Source organism: Triticum aestivum, chromosome 6A, assembly GCF_018294505.1.
Source record: "Triticum aestivum cultivar Chinese Spring chromosome 6A, IWGSC CS RefSeq v2.1, whole genome shotgun sequence".
Classification (NCBI taxonomy): Eukaryota; Viridiplantae; Streptophyta; class Magnoliopsida; order Poales; family Poaceae; genus Triticum; species Triticum aestivum.
Genome location: NC_057809.1, coordinates 334,390,858 through 334,415,433, shown reverse-complemented (window position 1 = coordinate 334,415,433; position 24,576 = coordinate 334,390,858).

Genomic DNA, 24,576 nt, shown 5'->3' with positions numbered 1-24,576 from the left:
GTGCAATTTGGGGCAGGTTTGGGTATATGCTTCTCACAAATCGGAGCTTCTCATAACAAGCATGATGGTTTTTGGTAGGAAACGTCCCACCTTTGTGGCGAAACAATATCCATTGCCTCTTTGTGCTTTCATATCTTTTCTTTTGTCAACACAGAACAACTGGAGTGTTGTCTGAATTTTTGTGATTTTTTCGGGGTTTGTTTGGAAATTTTTATGCATTAACTGAGTTTTCAATGCATTTTATGTGCATAATTCAAATTTGAACTACATGCACATCCTCCAGTGCATATAAATTAGTTGAAAAATCAAATATGTGTCCTTGGGTGCATGCTTAGGTCCCATGCAAGAAATGGGAATGAATTTCAAACACCGGGGCACCGTTGATTGCCGGCAAAACATTGAGATGCATGGTTTTTAAATTCTAGTAAATCCAGAACTCGTCTGAAATTCATGAAACTTGGCATGTTATCATGGAGCATCATCAACATGACATGGTACAAATTTTGTCCTATTTGGGGCAGGTTTGGGTATATGCTTCTCACAAACCGGAGCTTCTCACAACAAGCATGATGGTTTTTGGTAGGGAACGTCCCACCTTTGTGGCGATACGATATCCATTGCCTCTTTCTGCTTTCATATTTTTTTCTTGTGTCAACATAGAACAACTGGAGTGTTGTGTGATTTTTTGTGATTTTTCGGGGTTTGTTTGCAAATTTTTATGCATTAACTGAGTTTTTAATGCATTTTATGTGCATAATTCAAATTTGAACTACATGCACATGCTCCAGTGCATATAAATTAGTTGAAAAATCAAATATGTGTCCTTGGGTGCATGCTGAGGTCCCATGCAAGAAATGGGAATGGATTTCAAACACCGGGGAACCGTTGATTGCCGGCAAAACATTGAGATGCATGGTTTTTAAATTCTAGTAAATCCAGAACTGGTCTGAAATTCATGAAACTTGGCATGTTATCATAGAGCGGCATCAACATGACATGGTACAAATTTTGTCCTATTTGGGGCAGGTTTGGGTATATGCTTCTCACAAACCGGAGCTTCTCACAACAAGCATGATGGTTTTTGGTTGGGAACGTCCCACGTTTGTGGCGAAACCATATCCATTGCCTCTTTCTGCTTTCATATATTTTTCTTGTGTCAACATAGAACAACTGGAGTGTTTTCTGAATTTTTGTGATTTTTCGGGCTTTGTTTGGAAATTTTTATGCATTAACAGAGTTTTCAATGCATTTTCTGTGCATAATTCAAATTTGAACTACATGCACATGCTCCAGTGCATATAAATTAGTTGAAAAATCAAATATGTGTCCTTGGGTGCATGCTTAGGTCCCATGCAAGAAACGGGAATGAATTTCAAACACCGGGGCACCGTTGATTGCCGGCAAAACATTGAGATGCATGGTTTTTAAATTCTAGTAAATCCAGAACTCACCTGAAATTCATGAAACTTGGCATGTTATCATGGAGCGGCATCAACATGACATGGTACAAATTTTGTCCTATTTGGGGCAGGTTTGGGTATATGCTTCTCACAAACCGGAGCTTCTCACAACAAGCATGATGGTTTTAGGTAGAGAACGTCCCACCTTTGTGGCGAAACGATATCCATTGCCTCTTTCTGCTTTCATATTTTTTCTTGTGTCAACATAGAACAACTGGAGTGTTGTGTGATTTTTTGTGATTTTCGGGGTTTGTTTGGAAATTTTTATGCATTGACTAAGTTTTCAATGCATTTTATGTGCATAATTAAAATTTGAACTACATGCACATGCTCCAGTGCATATAAATTAGTTGAAAAATCAAATATGTGTCCTTGGGTGCATGCTTAGGTCCCATGCAAGAAATGGGAATGGATTTCAAACACCGGGGAACTGTTGATTGCCGGCAAAACATTGAGATGCATGGTTTTTAAATTCTAGTAAATCCAGAACTCGTCTGAAATTCATGAAACTTGGCATGTTATCGTGGAGCGGCATCAACATGACATGGTACAAATTTTGTCCTATTTGGGGCTGGTTTGAGTATATGCTTCTCACAAACCGGAGCTTCTCACAACAAGCATGATGGTTTTTGTTAGGGAACGTCCCACCTTTGTGGCGAAACGATATCCATTGCCTCTTTCAGCTTTCATATTTTTTTCTTGTGTCAACATAGAACAACTGGAGTGTTGTGTTATTTTTTGTGATTTTTCAGGGTTTGTTTGGAAATTTTTATGCATTAACTGAGTTTTCAATGCATTTTATGTGCATAATTCAAATTTAAATTACATGCACATGCTCCAGTGCATATAAATTAGTTGAAAAATCAAATCTGTGTCCTTGGGTGCATGCTTAGGTCCCATGCAAGAAATGGGAATGAATTGCAAACACTGGGGCACCGTAGATTGCCTGCAAAACATTGAGATGCATGGTTTTTAAACTCTAGTAAATCCAGAACTCGCCTGAAATTCATGAAACTTGGCATGTTATCATGGAGCGACATCAACATGACATGGTACAAATTTTGTCGAATTTGGGGCAGGTTTGGGTATATGCTTCTCACAAACCGGAGCTTCTCACAACAAGCATGATGGTTTTTGGTAGGAAACGTCCCACCTTTGTGGCGAAACAATATCCATTGCCTCTTTCTGCTTTCATATCTTTTCTTTTGTCAACATAGAACAACTGGAGTGTTGTCTGAATTTTTGTGATTTTTTCGGGGTTTGTTTGGAAAATTTTATGCATTAACTGAGTTTTCAATGCATTTTATGTGCATAATTCAAATTTGAACTACATGCACATGCTCCAGTGCATATAAATTAGTTGAAAAATCAAAGATGTGTCCTTGGTTGCATGGTGAGGTCCCATGCAAGAAATGGGAATGGATTTCAAACACCGGGGAACCGTTGATTGCCGGCAAAACATTGAGATGCATGGTTTTTAAATTCTAGTAAATCCAAAACTCTTCCGAAATTCATGAAACTTGGCATGTTATCATGGAGTGGCATCAACATGACATGGTACAAATTTTGTCCTATTTGGGGCAGGTTTGGGTATTTGCTTATCACAAACCGGAGCTTCTCACAACAAGCATGATGGTTTTTGGTAGGGAACGTCCCACGTTTGTGGCGAAACCATATCCATTGCCTCTTTCTGCTTTCATATTTTTTTCTTGTGTCAACATAGAACAACTGGAGTGTTGTCTGAATTTTTGTGATTTTTCGGGCTTTGTTTGGAAATTTTTATGCATTAACAGAGTTTTCAATGCATTTTCTGTGCATAATTCAAATTTGAACTACATGCACATGCTCCAGTGCATATAAATTAGTTGAAAAATCAAATATGTGTCCTTGGGTGCATGCTTAGGTCCCATGCAAGAAATGGGAATGAATTTCAAACACCGGGGCACCGTTGATTGCCGGCAAAACACTGAGATGCATGGTTTTTAAATTCTATTAAATCCAGAACTCACCTGAAATTCATGAAACTTGGCATGTTATCATGGAGCGGCATCAACATGACATGGTACAAATTTTGTCCTATTTGGGGCAGGTTTGGGTATATGCTTCTCACAAACCGGAGCTTCTCACAACAAGCATGATGGTTTTTGGTAGAGAACGTTCCACCTTTGTGGCGAAACGATATCCATTGCCTCTTTCTACTTTCATATTTTTTCTTGTGTCAACATAGAACAACTGGAGTGTTGTGTGATTTTTTGTGATTTTCGGGGTTTGTTTGGAAATTTTTATGCATTGACTAAGTTTTCAATGCATTTTATGTGCATAGTTCAAATTTGAACTACATGCACATGCTCCAGTGCATATAAATTAGTTGAAAAATCAAATCTGTGTCCTTGGGTGCATGCTTAGGTCCCATGCAAGAAGTGGGAATGAATTTCAAACACCGGGGCACCGTTAATTGCCGGCAAAACATTGAGATGCATGGTTTTTAAATTCTAGTAAATCCAGAACTCATCTGAAATTCATGAAACTTGGCATGTTATCATGGAGCATCATCAACATGACATGGTACAAATTTTGTCCTATTTGGGCAGGTTTGGGTATATGCTTCTCACAAACCGGAGCTTCTCACAACAAGCATGATGGTTTTTGGTAGGAAACGTCCCACCTTTGTGGCGAAACGATATCCATTGCCTCTTTCTGCTTTCATATCTTTTCTTTTGTCAACATAGAACAACTGGAGTGTTGTCTGAATTTTTGTGATTTTTTCGGGGTTTGTTTGGAAAATTTTATGCATTAACTGAGTTTTCAATGCATTTTATGTGCATAATTCAAATTTGAACTACATGCACATGCTCCAGTGCATATAAATTAGTTGAAAAATCAAATCTGTGCCCTTGGGCGCATGCTTAGGTCCCATGCAAGAAATGGGAATGAATTTCAAACACCAGGGCTCCGTTGATTGCCGACAAAATATTGAGATGCATGGTTTTTAAATTCTAGTAAATCCAGAACTCGTGTGAAATTCATGAAACTTGGCATGTTATCATGGAGTGGCATCAACATGATATGGTACAAATTTTGTCCTATTTGGGGCAGGTTTGGGTATATGCTTCTCACAAACCGGAGCTTCTCACAACAAGCATGATGGTTTTTGGTAGGGAACGTCCCACCTTTGTGGCGAAACGATATCCATTGCCTCTTTCAGTTTTCACATTTTTTTCTTGTGTCAACATAGAACAACTGGAGTGTTGTGTTATTTTTTGTGAGTTTTCAGGGTTTGTTTGGAAATTTTTATGCATTAACTGAGTTTTCAATGCATTTTATGTGCATAATTCAAATTTAAATTACATGCACATGCTCCAGTGCATATAAATTAGTTGAAAAATCAAATATGTGTCCTTGGGTGCATGCTTAGGTCCCATGCAAGAAATGGGAATGAATTTCAAACACTGGGGCACCGTTGATTGCCGGCAAAACATTGAGATGCATGGTTTTTAAACTCTAGTAAATCCAGAACTCGCCTAAAATTCATGAAACTTGGCATGTTATCATGGAGCGGCATCAACATGACATGGTACAAATTTTGTGCAATTTGGGGCAGGTTTGGGTATATGCTTCTCACAAACCGGAGCTTCTCAAAACAAGCATGATGGTTTTTGGTAGGAAACGTCCCACCTTTGTGGCGAAACAATATCCATTGCCTCTTTCTGCTTTCATATCTTTTCTTTTGTCAACATAGAACAACTGGAGTGTTGTCTGAATTTTTGTGATTTTTTCGGGGTTTGTTTGGAAATTTTTATGCATTAACTGAGTTTTCAATGCATTTTATGTGCATAATTCAAATTTGAACTACATGCACATCCTCCAGTGCATATAAATTAGTTGAAAAATAAAATATGTGTCCTTGGGTGCATGCTTAGGTCCCATGCAAGAAATGGGAATGAATTTCAAACACCGGGGCACCGTTGATTGCCGGCAAAACATTGAGATGCATGGTTTTTAAATTCTAGTAAATCCAGAACTCGTCTGAAATTCATGAAACTTGGCATGTTATCATGGAGCATCATCAACATGACATGGTACAAATTTTGTCCTATTTGGGGCAGGTTTGGGTATATGCTTCTCGCAAACCGGAGCTTCTCACAACAAGCATGATGGTTTTTGGTAGGGAATGTCCCACCTTTGTGGCGAAACGATATCCATTGCCTCTTTCTGCTTTCATATTTTTTTTCTTGTGTCAACATAGAACAACTGGAGTGTTGTGTGATTTTTTGTGATTTTTCAGGGTTTGTTTGCAAATTTTTATATATTAACTGAGTTTTTAATACATTTTATGTGCATAATTCAAATTTGAACTACATGCACATGCTCCAGTGCATATAAATTAGTTGAAAAATCAAATATGTGTCCTTGGGTGCATGCTGAGGTCCCATGCAAGAAATGGGAATGGATTTCAAACACCGGGGAACCGTTGATTGCCGGCAAAACATTGGGATGCATGGTTTTAAAATTCTAGTAAATCCAGAACTCGTCTGAAATTCATGAAACTTGGCATGTTATCACAGAGCGGCATCAACATGACATGGTAGAAATTTTGTCCTATTTGGGGCAGGTTTGGGTATATGCTTCTCACAAACCGGAGCTTCTCACAACAAGCATGATGGTTTTTGGTTGGGAACGTCCCACGTTTGTGGCGAAACCATATCCATTGCCTCTTTCTGCTTTCATATTTTTTTCTTGTGTCAACATAGAACAACTGGAGTGTTGTCTGAATTTTCGTGATTTTTCGGGCTTTGTTTGGAAATTTTTATGCATTAACAGAGTTTTCAATGCATTTTCTGTGCATAATTCAAATTTGAACTAAATGCACATGCTCCAGTGCATATAAATTAGTTGAAAAATCAAATATGTGTCCTTGGGTGCATGCTTAGGTCCCATGCAAGAAACGGGAATGAATTTCAAACACCGGGGCACCGTTGATTGCCGGCAAAACATTGAGATGCATGGTTTTTAAATTCTAGTAAATCCAGAACTCACCTGAAATTCCTGAAACTTGGCATGTTATCATGGAGCGGCATCAACATGACATGGTACAAATTTTGTCCTATTTGGGGCAGGTTTGGGTATATGCTTCTCACAAACCGGAGCTTCTCACAACAAGCATGATGGTTTTTGGTAGAGAACGTCCCACCTTTGTGGCGAAACGATATCCATTGCCTCTTTCTGCTTTCATATTTTTTCTTGTGTCAACATAGAACAACTGGAGTGTTGTGTGATTTTTTGTGATTTTCGAGGTTTGTTTGGAAATTTTTATGCATTGACTAAGTTTTCAATGCATTTTATGTGCATAATTAAAATTTGAACTACATGCACATGCTCCAGTGCATATAAATTAGTTGAAAAATCAAATATGTGTCCTTGGGTGCATGCTTAGGTCCCATGCAAGAAATGGGAATGGATTTCAAACACCGGGGAACCATTGATTGCCGGCAAAACATTGAGATGCATGGTTTTTAAATTCTAGTAAATCCAGAACTCCTCTGAAATTCATGAAACTTGGCATGTTATCGTGGAGCGGCATCAACATGACATGGTACAAATTTTGTCCTATTTGGGGCTGGTTTGAGTATATGCTTCTCACAAACCGGAGCTTCTCACAACAAGCATGATGGTTTTTGTTAGGGAACGTCCCACCTTTGTGGCAAAACGATATCCATTGCCTCTTTCTGCTTTCATATTTTTTTCTTGTGTCAACATAGAACAACTGGAGTGTTGTGTTATTTTTTGTGATTTTTCAGGGTTTGTTTGGAAATTTTTATGCATTAACAGAGTTTTCAATGCATTTTATGTGCATAATTCAAATTTGAACTACATGCACATGCTCAAGTGCATATAAATTAGTTGAAAAATCAAATATGTGTCCTTGGGTGCATGCTTAGGTCCCATGCAAGTAATGGGAATGAATTTCAAACACCGGGGCACCGTTGATTGCCGGCAAAACATTGAGATGCATGGTTTTTAAACTCTAGTAAATCCAGAACTCGCCTGAAATTCATGAAACTTGGCATGTTATCATGGAGCGGCATCAACATGACATGGTACAAATTTTGTCCTATTTGGGGCAGGTTTGGGTATATGCTTCTCACAAACCGGAGCTTCTCACAACAAGCATGATGGTTTTTGGTAGGGAACGTCCCACCTTTGTGGCGAAACGATATCCATTGCCTCTTTCTGCTTTCATATCTTTTCTTTTGTCAACATAGAACAACTGGAGTGTTGTCTGAATTTTTGTGATTTTTCGGGGTTTGTCTGGAAATTTTTATGCATTAACTGAGTTTTCAATGCATTTTATGTGCATAATTCAAATTTGAACTACATGCACATCCTCCAGTGCATATAAATTAGTTGATAAATCAAATATGTGTCCTTGGGTGCATGCTTAGGTCCCATGCAAGAAATGGGAATGAATTTCAAACACCGGGGCACCGTTAATTGCCGGCAAAACATTGAGATGCATGGTTTTTAAATTCTAGTAAATCCAGAACTCCTCTGAAATTCATGAAACTTGGCATGTTATCGTGGAGCGGCATCAACATGACATGGTACAAATTTTGTCCTATTTGGGGCTGGTTTGAGTATATGCTTCTCACAAACCGGAGCTTCTCACAACAAGCATGATGGTTTTTGTTAGGGAACGTCCCACCTTTGTGGCAAAACGATATCCATTGCCTCTTTCTGCTTTCATATTTTTTTCTTGTGTCAACATAGAACAACTGGAGTGTTGTGTTATTTTTTGTGATTTTTCAGGGTTTGTTTGGAAATTTTTATGCATTAACTGAGTTTTCAATGCATTTTATGTGCCTAATTCAAATTTAAATTACATGCACATGCTCCAGTGCATATAAATTAGTTGAAAAATCAAATATGTGTCCTTGGGTGCATGCTTAGGTCCCATGCAAGAAATGGGAATGAATTTCAAACACTGGGGCACCGTAGATTGCCGGCAAAACATTGAGATGCATGGTTTTTAAACTCTAGTAAATCCAGAACTCGCCTGAAATTCATGAAACTTGGCATGTTATCATGGAGCGCATCAACATGACATGGTACAAATTTTTTCCAATTTGGGGCAGGTTTGGGTATATGCTTCTCACAAACCGGAGCTTCTCACAACAAGCATGATGGTTTTTGGTAGGGAACGTCCCACCTTTGTGGCGAAACAATATCCATTGCCTCTTTCTGCTTTCATATCTTTTCTTTTGTCAACATAGAACAACAGGAGTGTTGTCTGAATTTTTGTGATTTTTCGGGGTTTGTCTGGAAATTTTTATGCATTAACTGAGTTTTCAATGCATTTTATGTGCATAATTCAAATTTGAACTACATGCACATCCTCCAGTGCATATAAATTAGTTGATAAATCAAATATGTGTCCTTGGGTGCATGCTTAGGTCCCATGCAAGAAATGGGAATGAATTTCAAACACCGGGGCACCGTTAATTGCCGGCAAAACATTGAGATGCATGGTTTTTAAATTCTAGTAAATCCAGAACTCGTCTGAAATTCATGAAACTTGGCATGTTATCATGGAGCATCATCAACATGACATGGTACAAATTTTGTCCTATTTGGGGCAGGTTTGGGTATATGCTTCTCACAAACCGGAGCTTGTCACAACAAGCATGATGGTTTTTGGTAGGGAACGTCCCACCTTTGTGGTGAAACGATATCCATTGCCTCTTTCTGCTTTCATATTTTTTTTCTTGTGTCAAAATAGAACAACTGGAGCATTGTGTGGTTTTTTGTGATTTTTCGGGGTTTGTTTGCAAATTTTTATGCATTAACTGAGTTTTTAATGCATTTTATGTGCATAATTCAAATTTGAACTACATGCACATGCTCCAGTGCATATAAATTAGTTGAAAAATCAAATATGTGTCCTTGGGTGCATGCTGAGGTCCCATGCAAGAAATGGGAATGGATTTCAAACACCGGGGAACCGTTGATTGCCGGCAAAACATTGAGATGCATGGTTTTTAAATTCTAGTAAATCCAGAACTCGTCTCAAATTCATGAAACTTGGCATGTTATCATAGAGCGGCATCAACATGACATGGTACAAATTTTGTCCTATTTGGGGCAGGTTTGGGTATATGCTTCTCACAAACCGGAGCTTCTCACAACAAGCATGATGGTTTTTGGTTGGGAACGTCCCACGTTTGTGGCGAAACCATATCCATTGCCTCTTTCTGCTTTCATATTTTTTTCTTGTGTCAACATAGAACAACTGGAGTGTTGTCTGAATTTTTGTGATTTTTCGGGCTTTGTGTGGAAATTATTATGCAATAACAGTGTTTTCAATGCATTTTCTGTGCATAATTCAAATTTGAACTACATGCACATGCTCCAGTGCATATAAATTAGTTGAAAAATCAAATATGTGTCCTTGGGTGCATGCTTAGGTCCCATGCAAGAAACGGGAATGAATTTCAAACACCGGGGCACCCTTGATTGCCGGCAAAACATTGAGATGCATGGTTTTTAAATTCTAGTAAATCCAGAACTCGTCTGAAATTCATGAAACTTGGCATGTTATCATGGAGCATCATCAACATGACATGGTACAAATTTTGTCCTATTTGGGGCAGGTTTGGGTATATGCTTCTCACAAACCGGAGCTTCTCACAACAAGCATGATGGTTTTTGGTAGGGAACGTCCCACCTTTGTGGCAAAACAATATCCATTGCCTCTTTCTGCTTTCATATTTTTTTCTTGTGTCAACATAGAACAACTGGAGCGTTGTGTGATTTTTTGTGATTTTTCGGGGTTTGTTTGGAAATTTTTATGCATTAACTGAGTTTTCAATGCATTTTATGTGCATAATTCAAATTTGAACTACATGCACATCCTCCAGTGCATATAAATTAGTTGATAAATCAAATATGTGTCCTTGGGTGCATGCTTAGGTCCCATGCAAGAAATGGGAATGAATTTCAAACACCGGGGCACCGTTAATTGCCGGCAAAACATTGAGATGCATGGTTTTTAAATTCTAGTAAATCCAGAACTCATCTGAAATTCATGAAACTTGGCATGTTATCATGGAGCATCATCAACATGACATGGTACAAATTTTGTCCTATTTGGGCAGGTTTGGGTATATGCTTCTCACAAACCGGAGCTTCTCACAACAAGCATGATGGTTTTTGGTAGGGAACGTCCCACCTTTGTGGCGAAACGATATCCATTGCCTCTTTCTACTTTCATATTTTTTTCTTGTGTCAACATAGAACAACTGGAACGTTGTGTGATTTTTTGTGATTTTTCGGGGTTTGTTTGCAAATTTTTATGCATTAACTGAGTTTTTAATGCATTTTATGTGCATAATTCAAATTTGAACTACATGCACATGCTCCAGTGCATATAAATTAGTTGAAAAATCAAATATGTGTCCTTGGGTGCATGCTGAGGTCCCATGCAAGAAATGGGAATGGATTTCAAACACCGGGGAACCGTTGATTGCCGGCAAAACATTGAGATGCATGGTTTTTAAATTCTAGTAAATCCAGAACTCGTCTCAAATTCATGAAACTTGGCATGTTATCATAGAGCGGCATCAACATGACATGGTACAAATTTTGTCCTATTTGGGGCAGGTTTGGGTATATGCTTCTCACAAACCGGAGCTTCTCACAACAAGCATGATGGTTTTTGGTTGGGAACGTCCCACGTTTGTGGCGAAACCATATCCATTGCCTCTTTCTGCTTTCATATTTTTTTCTTGTGTCAACATAGAACAACTGGAGTGTTGTCTGAATTTTTGTGATTTTTCGGGCTTTGTGTGGAAATTATTATGCATTAACAGTGTTTTCAATGCATTTTCTGTGCATAATTCAAATTTGAACTACATGCACATGCTCAAGTGCATATAAATTAGTTGAAAAATCAAATATGTGTCCTTGGGTGCATGCTTAGGTCCCATGCAAGAAACGGGAATGAATTTCAAACACCGGGGCACCGTTGATTGCCGGCAAAACATTGAGATGCATGGTTTTTAAATTCTAGTAAATCCAGAACTCACCTGAAATTCATGAAACTTGGCATGTTATCATGGAGCGGCATCAACATGACATGGTACAAATTTTGTCCAATTTGGGGCAGGTTTGGGTATATGCTTCTCACAAACCGGAGCTTCTCACAACAAGCATGATGGTTTTTGGTAGGGAACGTCCCACCTTTGTGGCGAAACGACATCCATTGCCTCTTTCTGCTTTCATATTTTTTCTTGTGTCAACATAGAACAACTGGAGTGTTGTGTGATTTTTTGTGATTTTCGGGGTTTGTTTGGAAATTTTTATGCATTGACTAAGTTTTCAATGCATTTTATGTGCATAATTAAAATTTGAACTACATGCACATGCTCCAGTGCATATAAATTAGTTGAAAAATCAAATATGTGTCCTTGGGTGCATGCTTAGGTCCCATGCAAGAAATGGGAATGGATTTCAAACACCGGGGAACCGTTGATTGCCGGCAAAACATTGAGATGCATGGTTTTTAAATTCTAGTAAATCCAGAACTCGTCTGAAATTCATGAAACTTGGCATGTTATCGTGGAGCGGCATCAACATGACATGGTACAAATTTTGTCCTATTTGGGGCTGGTTTGAGTATATGCTTCTCACAAACTGGAGCTTCTCACAACAAGCATGATGGTTTTTGTTAGGGAACGTCCCACCTTTGTGGCGAAACGATATCCATTGCCTCTTTCAGCTTTCATATTTTTTTCTTGTGTCAACATAGAACAACTGGAGTGTTGTGTTATTTTTTGTGATTTTTCAGGGTTTGTTTGGAAATTTTTATGCATTAACTGAGTTTTCAATGCATTTTATGTGCATAATTCAAATTTAAATTACATGCACATGCTCCAGTGCATATAAATTAGTTGAAAAATCAAATCTGTGTCCTTGGGTGCATGCTTAGGTCCCATGCAAGAAATGGGAATGAATTTCAAACACTAGGGCACCGTAGATTGCTGGCAAAACATTGAGATGCATGGTTTTTAAACTCTAGTAAATCCAGAACTCGCCTGAAATTCATGAAACTTGGCATGTTATCATGGAGCGGCATCAACATGACATGGTACAATTTTTGTCCAATTTGGGGCAGGTTTGGGTATATGCTTCTCACAAACCGGAGCTTCTCACAAACCGGAGCTTCTCACAACAAGCATGATGGTTTTTGGTAGGGAACGTCCCACCTTTGTGGCGAAACAATATCCATTGCCTCTTTCTGCTTTCATATCTTTTCTCTTGTCAACATAGAACAACTGGAGTGTTGTCTGAATTTTTGTGATTTTTTCGTGGTTTGTTTGGAAATTTTTATGCATTAACTGAGTTTTCAATGCATTTTATGTGCATAATTCAAATTTGAACTACATGCACATCCTCCAGTGCATATAAATTTGTTGAAAAATCAAATATGTGTCCTTCGGTGCAAGCTTAGGTCCCATGCAAGAAATGGGAATGAATTTCAAACACCGGGGCACCGTTGATTGCCAGCAAAACATTGAGATGCATGGTTTTTAAATTCTAGTAAATCCAGAACTCGTCTGAAATTCATGAAACTTGGCATGTTATCATGGAGCATCATCAACATGACATGGTACAAATTTTGTCCTATTTGGGGCAGGTTTGGGTATATGCTTCTCACAAACCGGAGCTTCTCACAACAAGCATGATGATTTTTGGTAGGGAACGTCCCACCTTTGTGGCGAAACGATATCCATTGCCTCTTTCTGCTTTCATATTTTTTTCTTGTGTCAACATAGAACAAATGGAGTGTTGTGTGATTTTTTGTGATTTTTCGGGGTTTGTTTGCAAATTTTTATGCATTAACTGAGTTTTTAATGCATTTTATATGCATAATTCAAATTTGAACTACATGCACATGCTCCAGTGCATATAAATTAGTTGAAAAATCAAATATGTGTCCTCGGGTGCATGCTGAGGTCCCATGCAAGAAATGGGAATGGATTTCAAACACCGGGGAGCCGTTGATTGCCGGCAAAACATTGAGATGCATGGTTTTTAAATTCTAGTAAATCCAGAACTCGTCTCAAATTCATGAAACTTGGCATGTTATCATAGAGCGGCATCAACATGACATGGTACAAATTTTGTCCTATTTGGGGCAGGTTTGGGTATATGCTTCTCACAAACCGGAGCTTCTCACAACAAGCATGATGGTTTTTGGTTGGGAACGTCCCACGTTTGTGGCGAAACCATATCCATTGCCTCTTTCTGCTTTCATATTTTTTCTTGTGTCAACATAGAACAACTGGAGCGTTGTCTAAATTTTTGTGATTTTTCGGGGTTTGTGTGGAAATTTTTATGCATTAACAGAGTTTTCAATGCATTTTCTGTGCATAATTCAAATTTGAACTACATGCACATGCTCCAGTGCATATAAATTAGTTGAAAAATCAAATATGTGTCCTTGGGTGCATGCTTAGGTCCCATGCAAGAAACGGGAATGAATTTCAAACACTGGGGCACCGTTGATTGCCAGCAAAACATTGAGATGCATGGTTTTTAAATTCTAGTAAATCCAGAACTCACCTGAAATTCATGAAACTTGGCATGTTATCATGGAGCGGCATCAACATGACATGGTACAAATTTTGTCCTATTTGGGGCAGGTTTGGGTATATGCTTCTCACAAACCGGAGCTTCTCACAACAAGCATGATGGTTTTTGGTAGAGAACGTCCCACCTTTGTGGCGAAACGATATCCATTGCCTCTTTCTGCTTTCATATTTTTTCTTGTGTCAACATAGAACAACTGGAGTGTTGTGTGATTTTTTGTGATTTTCGGGGTTTGTTTGGAAATTTTTATGCATTAACTGAGTTTTCAATGCATTTTATGTGCATAATTCAAATTTGAACTACATGCACATCCTCTAGTGCATATAAATTAGTTGAAAAATCAAATATGTGTCCTTGGGTGCATGCTTAGGTCCCATGCAAGAAATGGGAATGGATTTCAAACACCGGGGAACCATTGATTGCCGGCAAAACATTGAGATGCATGGTTTTTAAATTCTAGTAAATCCAGAACTCGTCTGAAATTCATGAAAGTTGGCATGTTATCGTGGAGCGGCATCAACATGACATGGTACAAATTTTTCCTATTTGGGGCTGGTTTGAGTATATGCTTCTCACAAACCGGAGCTTCTCACAACAAGCATGATGGTTTTTGTTAGGGAACGTCCCACCTTTGTGGCGAAACGATATCCATTGCCTCTTTCAGCTTTCATATTTTTTTCTTGTGTCAACATAGAACAATTGGAGTGTTGTGTGATTTTTTGTGATTTTTCAGGGTTTGTTTGGAAATTTTTATGCATTAACTGAGTTTTCAATGCATTTTATGTGCATAATTCAAATTTAAATTACATGCACATGCTCCAGTGCATATAAATTAGTTGAAAAATCAAATCTGTGTCCTTGGGTGCATGCTGAGGTCCCATGCAAGAAATGGGAATGGATTTCAAACACCGGGGAACCGTTGATTGCCGGCAAAACATTGAGATGCATGGTTTTTAAATTCTAGTAAATCCAGAACTCGTCTCAAATTCATGAAACTTGGCATGTTATCATAGAGCGGCATCAACATGACATGGTACAAATTTTGTCCTATTTGGGGCAGGTTTGGGTATATGCTTCTCACAAACCGGAGCTTCTCACAACAAGCATGATGGTTTTTGGTTGGGAACGTCCCACGTTTGTGGCGAAACCATATCCATTGCCTCTTTCTGCTTTCATATTTTTTTCTTGTGTCAACATAGAACAACTGGAGTGTTGTCTAAGTTTTTGTGATTTTTCGGGCTTTGTGTGGAAATTTTTATGCATTAACAGAGTTTTCAATGCATTTTCTGTGCATAATTCAAATTTGAGCTACATGCACATGCTCCAGTGCATATAAATTAGTTGAAAAATCAAATATGTGTCCTTGGGTGCATGCTTAGGTCCCATGCAAGAAACGGGAATGAATTTCAAACACCGGGGCACCGTTGATTGCCGGCAAAACATTGAGATGCATGGTTTTTAAATTCTAGTAAATCCAGAACTCACCTGAAATTCATGAAACTTGGCATGTTATCATGGAGCGGCATCAACATGACATGGTAGGAATTTTGTCCTATTTGGGGCAGGTTTGGGTATATGCTTCTCACAAACCGGAGCTTCTCACAACAAGCATGATGGTTTTTGGTAGAGAACGTCCCACCTTTGTGGCGAAACGATATCCATTGCCTCTTTCTGCTTTCATATTTTTTCCTGTGTCAACATAGAACAACTGGAGTGTTGTGTGATTTTTTGTGATTTTCGGGGTTTGTTTGGAAATTTTTATGCATTGACTAAGTTTTCAATGCATTTTATGTGCATAATTAAAATTTGAACTACATGCACATGCTCCAGTGCATATAAATTAGTTGAAAAATCAAATATGTGTCCTTGGGTGCATGCTTAGGTCCCATGCAAGAAATGGGAATGGATTTCAAACACCGGGGAACCATTGATTGCCGGCAAAACATTGAGATGCATGGTTTTTAAATTCTAGTAAATCCAGAACTCGTCTGAAATTCATGAAAGTTGGCATGTTATCGTGGAGCGGCATCAACATGACATGGTACAAATTTTGTCCTATTTGGGGCTGGTTTGAATAAATGCTTCTCACAAACCGGAGCTTCTCACAACAAGCATGATGGTTTTTTTAGGGAACGTCCCACCTTTGTGGCGAAACGATATCCATTGCCTCTTTCAGCTTTCATATTTTTTTCTTGTGTCAACATAGAACAACTGGAGTGTTGTGTTATTTTTTGTGATTTTTCAGGGTTTGTTTGGAAATTTTTATGCATTAACTGAGTTTTCAATGCATTTTATGTGCATAATTCAAATTTAAATTACATGCACATGTCCTGTGCATATAAATTAGTTGAAATATCAAATCTGTGTCCTTGGGTGCATGCTTAGGTCCCATGCAAGAAATGGGAATGAATTTCAAACACTGGGGCACCGTTGATTGCCGGCAAAACATTGAGATGCATGGTTTTTAAACTCTAGTAAATCCAGAACTCGCCTGAAATTCATGAAACTTGGCATGTTATCATGAAGCGGCATCAACATGACATGGTACAAATTTTGTCCAATTGGGGGCAGGTTTGGGTATATGCTTCTCACAAACCGGAGCTTCTCACAACAAGCATGATAGTTTTTGGTAGGGAACGTCCCACCTTTGTGGCGAAACAATATCCATTGCCTCTTTCTGCTTTCACATTTTTTCTTTTGTCAACATAGAACAACTGGAGTGTTGTCTGAATTTTTGTGATTTTTTCGGGGTTTGTTTGGAAATTTTTATGCATTAACTGAGTTTTCAATGCATTTTATGTGCATAATTCAAATTTGAACTACATGCACATCCTCCAGTGCATATAAATTAGTTGAAAAATCAAATATGTGTCATTGGGTGCATGCTTAGGTCCCATGCAAGAAATGGGAATGAATTTCAAACACCGGGGCACCGTTGATTGCCGGCAAAACATTGAGATGCATGGTTTTTAAATTCTAGTAAATCCAGAACTCGTCTGAAATTCATGAAACTTGGCATGTTATCGTGGAGCATCATCAACATGACATGGTACAAATTTTGTCCTATTTGGGGCAGGTTTGGGTATATGCTTCTCACAAACCGGAGCTTCTCACAACAAGCATGATTGTTTTTGGTAGGGAACGTCCCACCTTTGTGGCGAAACAATATCCATTGCCTCTTTTTGCTTTCATATTTTTTTCTTGTGTCAACATAGAACAACTGGAGTGTTGTCTGAATTTTTGTGATTTTTCGGGGTTTGTTTGGAAAATTTTATGCATTAACTGAGTTTTCAAAGCATTTTATGTGCATAATTCAAATGTGAACTACAGGCACAAGCTACAGTGCATATAAATTGGTTGAAAAACCAAATTGGTGTCCTTGGGTGCTTGCTTAGGTCCCATGGAAGAAATGCGAATGAATTTCAAACACCGGGGCACCGTTGATTGCCGGCAAAACATTGAGATGCATGGTTTTTAAATTCTAGTAAATCCAAAACTCGTATGAAATTCATGAAACTTGGCATGTTATCATAGAGCGGCATCAACATGACATGGTACAAATTTTGTCCTATTTGGGGCAGGTTTGGGTATATGCTTCTCACAAACCGGAGCTTCTCACAACAAGCATGATGGTTTTTGGTAGGGAACGTCCCACGTTTGTGGCGAAACCATATCCATTGCCTCTTTCTGCTTTCATATTTTTTTTCTTGTGTCAACATAGAACAACTGGAGTGTTGTCTGAATTTTTGTGATTTTTCGGGCTTTGTTTGCATTTTTTTTTGCATTAACTGAGTTTTTAATGCATTTTATGTGCATAATTCAAATTTGAACTACATGCACATGCTCCAGTGCATATAAATTAGTTGAAAAATCAAATATGTGTCCTTGGGTGCATGCTGAGGTCCCATGCAAGAAATGGGAATGGATTTCAAACACCGGGGAACCGTTGATTGCCGGCAAAACATTGAGATGCATGGTTTTTTAATTCTAGTAAATCCAGAACTCGTCTGAAATTCATGAAACTTGGCATGTTATCATAGAGCGGCATCAACATGACATGGTACAAATTTGTCCTATTTGGGGCAGGTTTGGGTATATGCTTCTCACAAACCGGAGCTTCTCACAACAAGCATGATGGTTTTTGGTAGGGAACGTCCCACGTTTGTGGCGAAACCATATCCATTGCCTCTTTCTGCTTTGATATTTTTTTCTTGTGTCAACATAGAACAACTGGAGTGTTGTCTGAATTTTTGTGATTTTTCGGGCTTTGTTTGGAAATTTTAATGCATTAACAGAGTTTTCAATGCATTTTCTATGCATAATTCAAATTTGAACTACATGCACATGCTCCAGTGCATATAAATTAGTTGAAAAATCAAATATGTGTCCTTGGGTGCATGCTTAGGTCCCATGCAAGAAATGGGAATGAATTTCAAACACCGGGGCACCGTTGATTGCCGGCAAAACATTGAGATGCATGGTTTTTAAATTCTAGTAAATCCAGAACTCGTCTGAAATTCATGAAACTTGGCATGTTATCATGGAGCGGCATCAACATGACATGGTACAAATTTTGTCCTATTTGGGGCAGGTTTGGGTATATGCTTCTCACAAACCGGAGCTTCTCACAACAAGCATGATAGTTTTTGGTAGGGAACATCCCACCTTTGTGGCGAAACGATATCCATTGCCTCTTTCTGCTTTCATATTTTTTTTCTTGTGTCAACATAGAACAACTGGAGTGTTGTGTAATTTTTTGTGATTTTTCGGGGTTTGTTTGGAAAGTTTTATGCATTAACTGAGTTTTCAATGAATTTTATGTGCATAATTCAAATTTGAACTACATGCACATGCTCCAGTGCATATAAATTAGTTGAAAAATCAAATATGTGTCCTTGGGTGCATGCTTAGGTCCCATGCAAGAAATGGGAATGAATTTCAAACACCGGTGCACCGTTGATTGCCGGCAAAACATTGAGATGCATGGTTTTTAAATTCTAGTAAATCCAGAACTCGTCTGAAATTCATGAAACTTGGCATGTTATCATGGAGCGTCATCAACATGACATGGTACAAATTTTGTCCTATTTGGGGCAGGTTTGGGTATATGCTTCTCACAAACCGGAGCTTCTCACAACAAGCATGGTGGTTTTTGGTAGGGAACGCCCCTCCTTTGTGGCGAAACCATATCCATTGCCTCTTTCTGCTTTCATATTTTTTTCTTGTGTCAACATAGAACAACTGGAGTGTTGTGTGATTTTTTGTGATTTTTTGGGGTTTGTTTGGAAATTTTTATGCATTAACTGAGTTTTCAATGCATTTTATGTGCATAATTCAAATTTGAACTACATGCATATGCTCCAGTGCATATAAATTAGTTGAAAAATCAAATATGTGTCCTTGGTTGCATGCTGATGTCCCATGCAAGAAATGGTAATGGATTTCAAACACCGGGGAACCGTTGATTGCCGGCAAAACATTGAGATGCATGGTTTTTACATTCTAGTAAATCCAAAACTCGTCCGAAATTCATGAAAGTTGGCATGTTATCATGGAGTGGCATCAACATGACATGGTACAAATTTTGTCCTATTTGGGGCAGGTTTGGGTATTTGCTTCTCACAAACCGGAGCTTCTCACAACAAGCATGATGGTTTTTGGTAGGGAACGTCCCACGTTTGTGGCGAAACCATATCCATTGCCTATTTCCGCGTTCATATTTTTTTCTTGTGTCAACATAGAACAACTGGAGTGTTGTCTGAATTTTTGTGATTTTTCGGGCTTTGTTTGGAAATTTTTATGCATTAACAGAGTTTTCAATGCATTTTTTGTGCATAATTCAAATTTGAACTACATGCACATGCTCCAGTGCATATAAATTAGTTGAAAAATCAAATATGTGTCCTTGGGTGCATGCTTAGGTCCCATGCAAGAAATGGGAATGAATTTCAAACACCGGGGCACCGTTGATTGCCGGCAAAACATTGAGATGCATGGTTTTTAAATTCTGGTAAATCCAGAAATCGTCTGAAATTCATGAAACTTGGCATGTTATCATGGAGCGTCATCAACATGACATGGTACAAATTTTGTCCTATTTGGGGCAGGTTTGGGTATAGGCGTCTCACAAACCGGAGCTTCTCACAACAAGCATGATGGTTTCTGGTAGGGAACATCCCACCTTTGTGGCGAAACGATATCCATTGCCTCTTTCTGCTTTCATATTTTTTCTTGTGTCAACATAGAACAACTGGAGTGTTGTCTGAATTTTTGTGATTTTTCGGGGTTTGTTTGGAAAATTTTATGCATTAACTGAGTTTTCAATGCATTTTATGTGCATAATTCAAATTTGAACTACATGCACATGCTCAAGTGCATATAAATTAGTTGAAAAATCAAATATGTGTCCTTGGGTGCATGCTTAGGTCCCATGCAAGAAATGGGAATGAATTAAAACTCGTCTGAAATTCATGAAACTTGGCATGTTATCATGGAGCGGCATCAAAATGACATGGTACAAATTTTATCCAATTTGGGGCAGGTTTGGGTATATGCTTCTCACAAACCGGAGCTTCTCACAACAAGGATGATGGTTTTTGGTAGGGAACGTCCCTCCTTTGTGGCGAAACGATATCCATTGCCTCTTTCTGCTTTCATATTTTTTTATTGTGTCAACATAGAACAACTGGAGTGTTGTCTTAATTTTTGTGATTTTTTCGGGGTTTGTTTGGAAATTGTTATGCATTAACTAAGTTTTCAATGCATTTTATGTGCATAATTCAAATTTGAACTACATGCACATCCTCCATTGCATATAAATTAGTTGAAAAATCAAATATGTGTCCTTGGGTGCATGCTTAGGTCCCATGCAAGAAATGGGAATGAATTTCAAACACCGGGGCACCATTGATTGCCGGCAAAACATTGAGATGCATGGTTTTTAAATTCTAGTAAATCCAGAACTCGTCTGGAATTCATGAAACTTGGCATGTTATCATGGAGCGGCATCAACATGACATGGTACAAATTTTGTCCTATTTGGGGTAGGTTTGGGTATATGCTTCTCACAAACCGGAGCTTCTCACAACAAGCATGATGGTTTTTGTAGGGAACGTCCCACCTTTGTGGCGAAACGATATCCATTGCCTCTTTCTGCTTTCAGATTTTTTCTTTTGTCAACATAGAACAACTGGAGTGTTGTCTGAATTTTTGTGATTTTTTCGGGGTTTGTTTGGAAATTTTTATGCATTATCTGAGATTTCAATGAATTTTATGGGCATAATTCAAATTTGAACTACATGCACATCCTCCAGTGCATATAAATTAGTTGAAAAATCAAATATGTGTCCTTGGGTGCACAAACATCGGGGCACCGTTGATTGCCGGCAAAACATTGAGATGCATGGTTTTTAAATTCTAGTAAATCCAGAACTCGTCTGAAATTCATGAAACTTGGCATGTTATCATGGAGCGTCATCAACATGACATGGTAAAATTTTTGTCCTATTTGGGGCAGGTTTGGGTATATGCTTCTCACAAACCGGAGGTTCTCACAACAAGCATGATGGTATTTGGTAGGGAACGTCCCACCTTTGTGGCGAAACGATATCCATTGCCTCTTTCTGCTTTCATATTTTTTTTCTTGTGTCAACATAGAACAACTGGAGTGTTGTGTGATTTTTTGTGATTTTTCGGGGTTTGTTTGGAAATTTTTATGCATTAACTGAGTTTTCAATGCATTTTATGTGCATAATTCAAATTTGAACTACATGCACATGCTCCAGTGCATATAAATTAGTTGAAAAATCAAATATGTGTCCTTGGGTGCATGCTGAGGTCCCATGCAAGAAATGGGAATGGACTTCAAACTCTGGGGAACCGTTGATTGCCGGCAAAACATTGAGATGCATGGTTTTTAAATTCTAGTAAATCTAGAACTCGTCTGAAATTCATGAATCTTGGCATGTTATCATGGAGTGGCATCAACATGACATCGCACAAATTTTGTCCTATTTGGGGCAGGTTTGGGTATATGCTTCTCACAAACCGGAGCTTCTCACAACAAGCATGATGGTTTTTGGTAGGGAACGTCCCACGTTTGTGGCGAAACCATATCCATTGCCTCTTTCTGCTTTCATATTTTTTTCTTGTGTCAACATAGAACAACTGGAGTGTTGTCTGAATTTTTGTGATTTTTCAGGCTTTGTTTGGAAATTTTTATGCATTAACAGAGTTTTCAATGCATTTTCTGTGCATAATTCAAATTTGAACTACATGCACATGCTCCAGTGCATATAAATTAGTTGAAAAATCAAATATGTGTCCTTGGGTGCATGCTTAGGTCCCATGCAAGAAATGGGAATGAATTTCAAACACTGGGGCACCGTTGATTGCCGGCAAAACATTGAGATGCATGGTTTTTAAATTCTAGTAAATCCAGAAATCGTCTGAAATTCATGAAACTTGGCATGTTATCATGGAGCGTCATCAACATGACATGGTACAAATTTTGTCCTATTTGGGGCAGGTTTGGGTATAGGCTTCTCACAAACCGGAGCTTCTCACAACAAGCATGATGGTTTTTGGTAGGCAACGTCCCACCTTTGTGCAGAAATGATATCCATTGCCTCTTTCTGCTTTCATATTTTTTTCTTGTGTCAACATAGAACAACTGAAGTGTAGTGTGATTTTTGTGATTTTTCGGGGTTTGTTTGGAAATTTTTATGCATTAACTGAATTTTCAATGCATTTTATGTGCATAATTAAAATTTGAACTACATGCACATGCTCCAGTGCATATAAATTAGTTGAAAAATCAAATATGTGTCCTTGGGTGCATGCTTAGGTCCCATGCAAGAAATGGGAATGGATTTCAAACACTGGGGAACCGTTGATTGCCGGCAAAACATTGAGATGCATGGTTTTTAAATTCTAGTAAATCCAGAACTCGTCTGAAATTCATGAAACTTGGCATGTTATCGTGGAGCGGCATCAACATGACATGGTACAAATTTTGTCCTATTTGGGGCTGGTTTGAGTATATGCTTCTCACAAACCGGAGCTTCTCACAACAAGCATGATGGTTTTTGTTAGGGAACGTCCCACCTTTGTGGCGAAACGATATCCATTGCCTCTTTCTGCTTTCATATTTTCTTTCTTGTGTCAACATAGAACAACTGGAGTGTTGTGTGATTTTTTGTGATTTTTCGGGGTTTGTTTGGACATTTTTATGCATTAACTGAGTTTTCAATGCATTTTATGTGCATAATTCAAATTTTAACTACATGCACATGCTCCAGTGCATATAAATTAGTTGCAAAAATCAAATATGTGTCCTTGGGTGCATGCTTAGGTCCCATGCAAGAAATGGGAATGAATTTCAAACACCGGGGCACCGTTGATTGCCGGCAAAACATTGAGATGCATGGTTTTTAAATTCTAGTAAATCCAGAACTCATCTGAAATTCATGAAACTTGGCATGTTATCATGGAGCGGAATCAACATGACATGGTACAAATTTTGTCCAATTTGGGGAAGGTTTGGGTATATGATTCTCGCAAACCGGAGCTTCTCACAGCAAGCATGATGGTTTTTGGTAGGGAACGTCCCACCTTTGTGGCGAAACGATATCCATTGCCTCTTTCTGCTTTCATTTTTTGTGTCAACATAGAACAACTGGAGTGTTGTTTGAATTTTTGTGATTTTTCGGGGTTCGTTTGGAGATTTTTATGCATTAACTGAGTTTTCAATGCATTTTATGTGCATAATTCAAATATGAACTACATGCACATGCTCTAGTGCATATAAATTAGTTGAAAAATCAAGTATGTGTCCTTGGGTGCATGCTTAGGTCCGATGCAAGAAATGGGAATGAATTTCAAACACCGGGGCACCGTTGATTGCCGGCAAAACATTGAAATGCATGGTTTCTAAATTCTAGTAAATCCAGAACTCGTCTGAAATTCATGAAACTTGGCATGTTATCATGGAGCGGCATCAACATGACATGGTACAATTTTTGTCCTATTTGGGGCAGGTTTGGGTCTATGCTTCTCACAAACCGGAGCTTCTCACAACAAGCATGATGGTTTTTGGTAGGGAATGTTCCACCTTTGTGGCGCAACGATATCCATTGCCTCTTACTGTTTTCATATTTTTTTCTTGTGTCAACGTAGAACAATTGGAGTGTTGTCTGAATTTTTGTGATTTTTCGGGGTTTGTTTGGAAATTTTTATGCATTAACTGAGTTTTCAATGCATTTTATGTGCATAATTCAAATTTGAACTACATGCACATGCTCCAGTGCATATAAATTAGTTGAAAAATCAAATATGTGTCCTTGGGTGCATGCTTAGGTCCCATGCAAGAAATGGGAATGAATTTCAAACACCGGGGCACCGTTGATTGCCGGCAAAACATTGAGATGCATGGTTTCTAAATTCTAGTAAATCCAGAACTCGTCTGAAA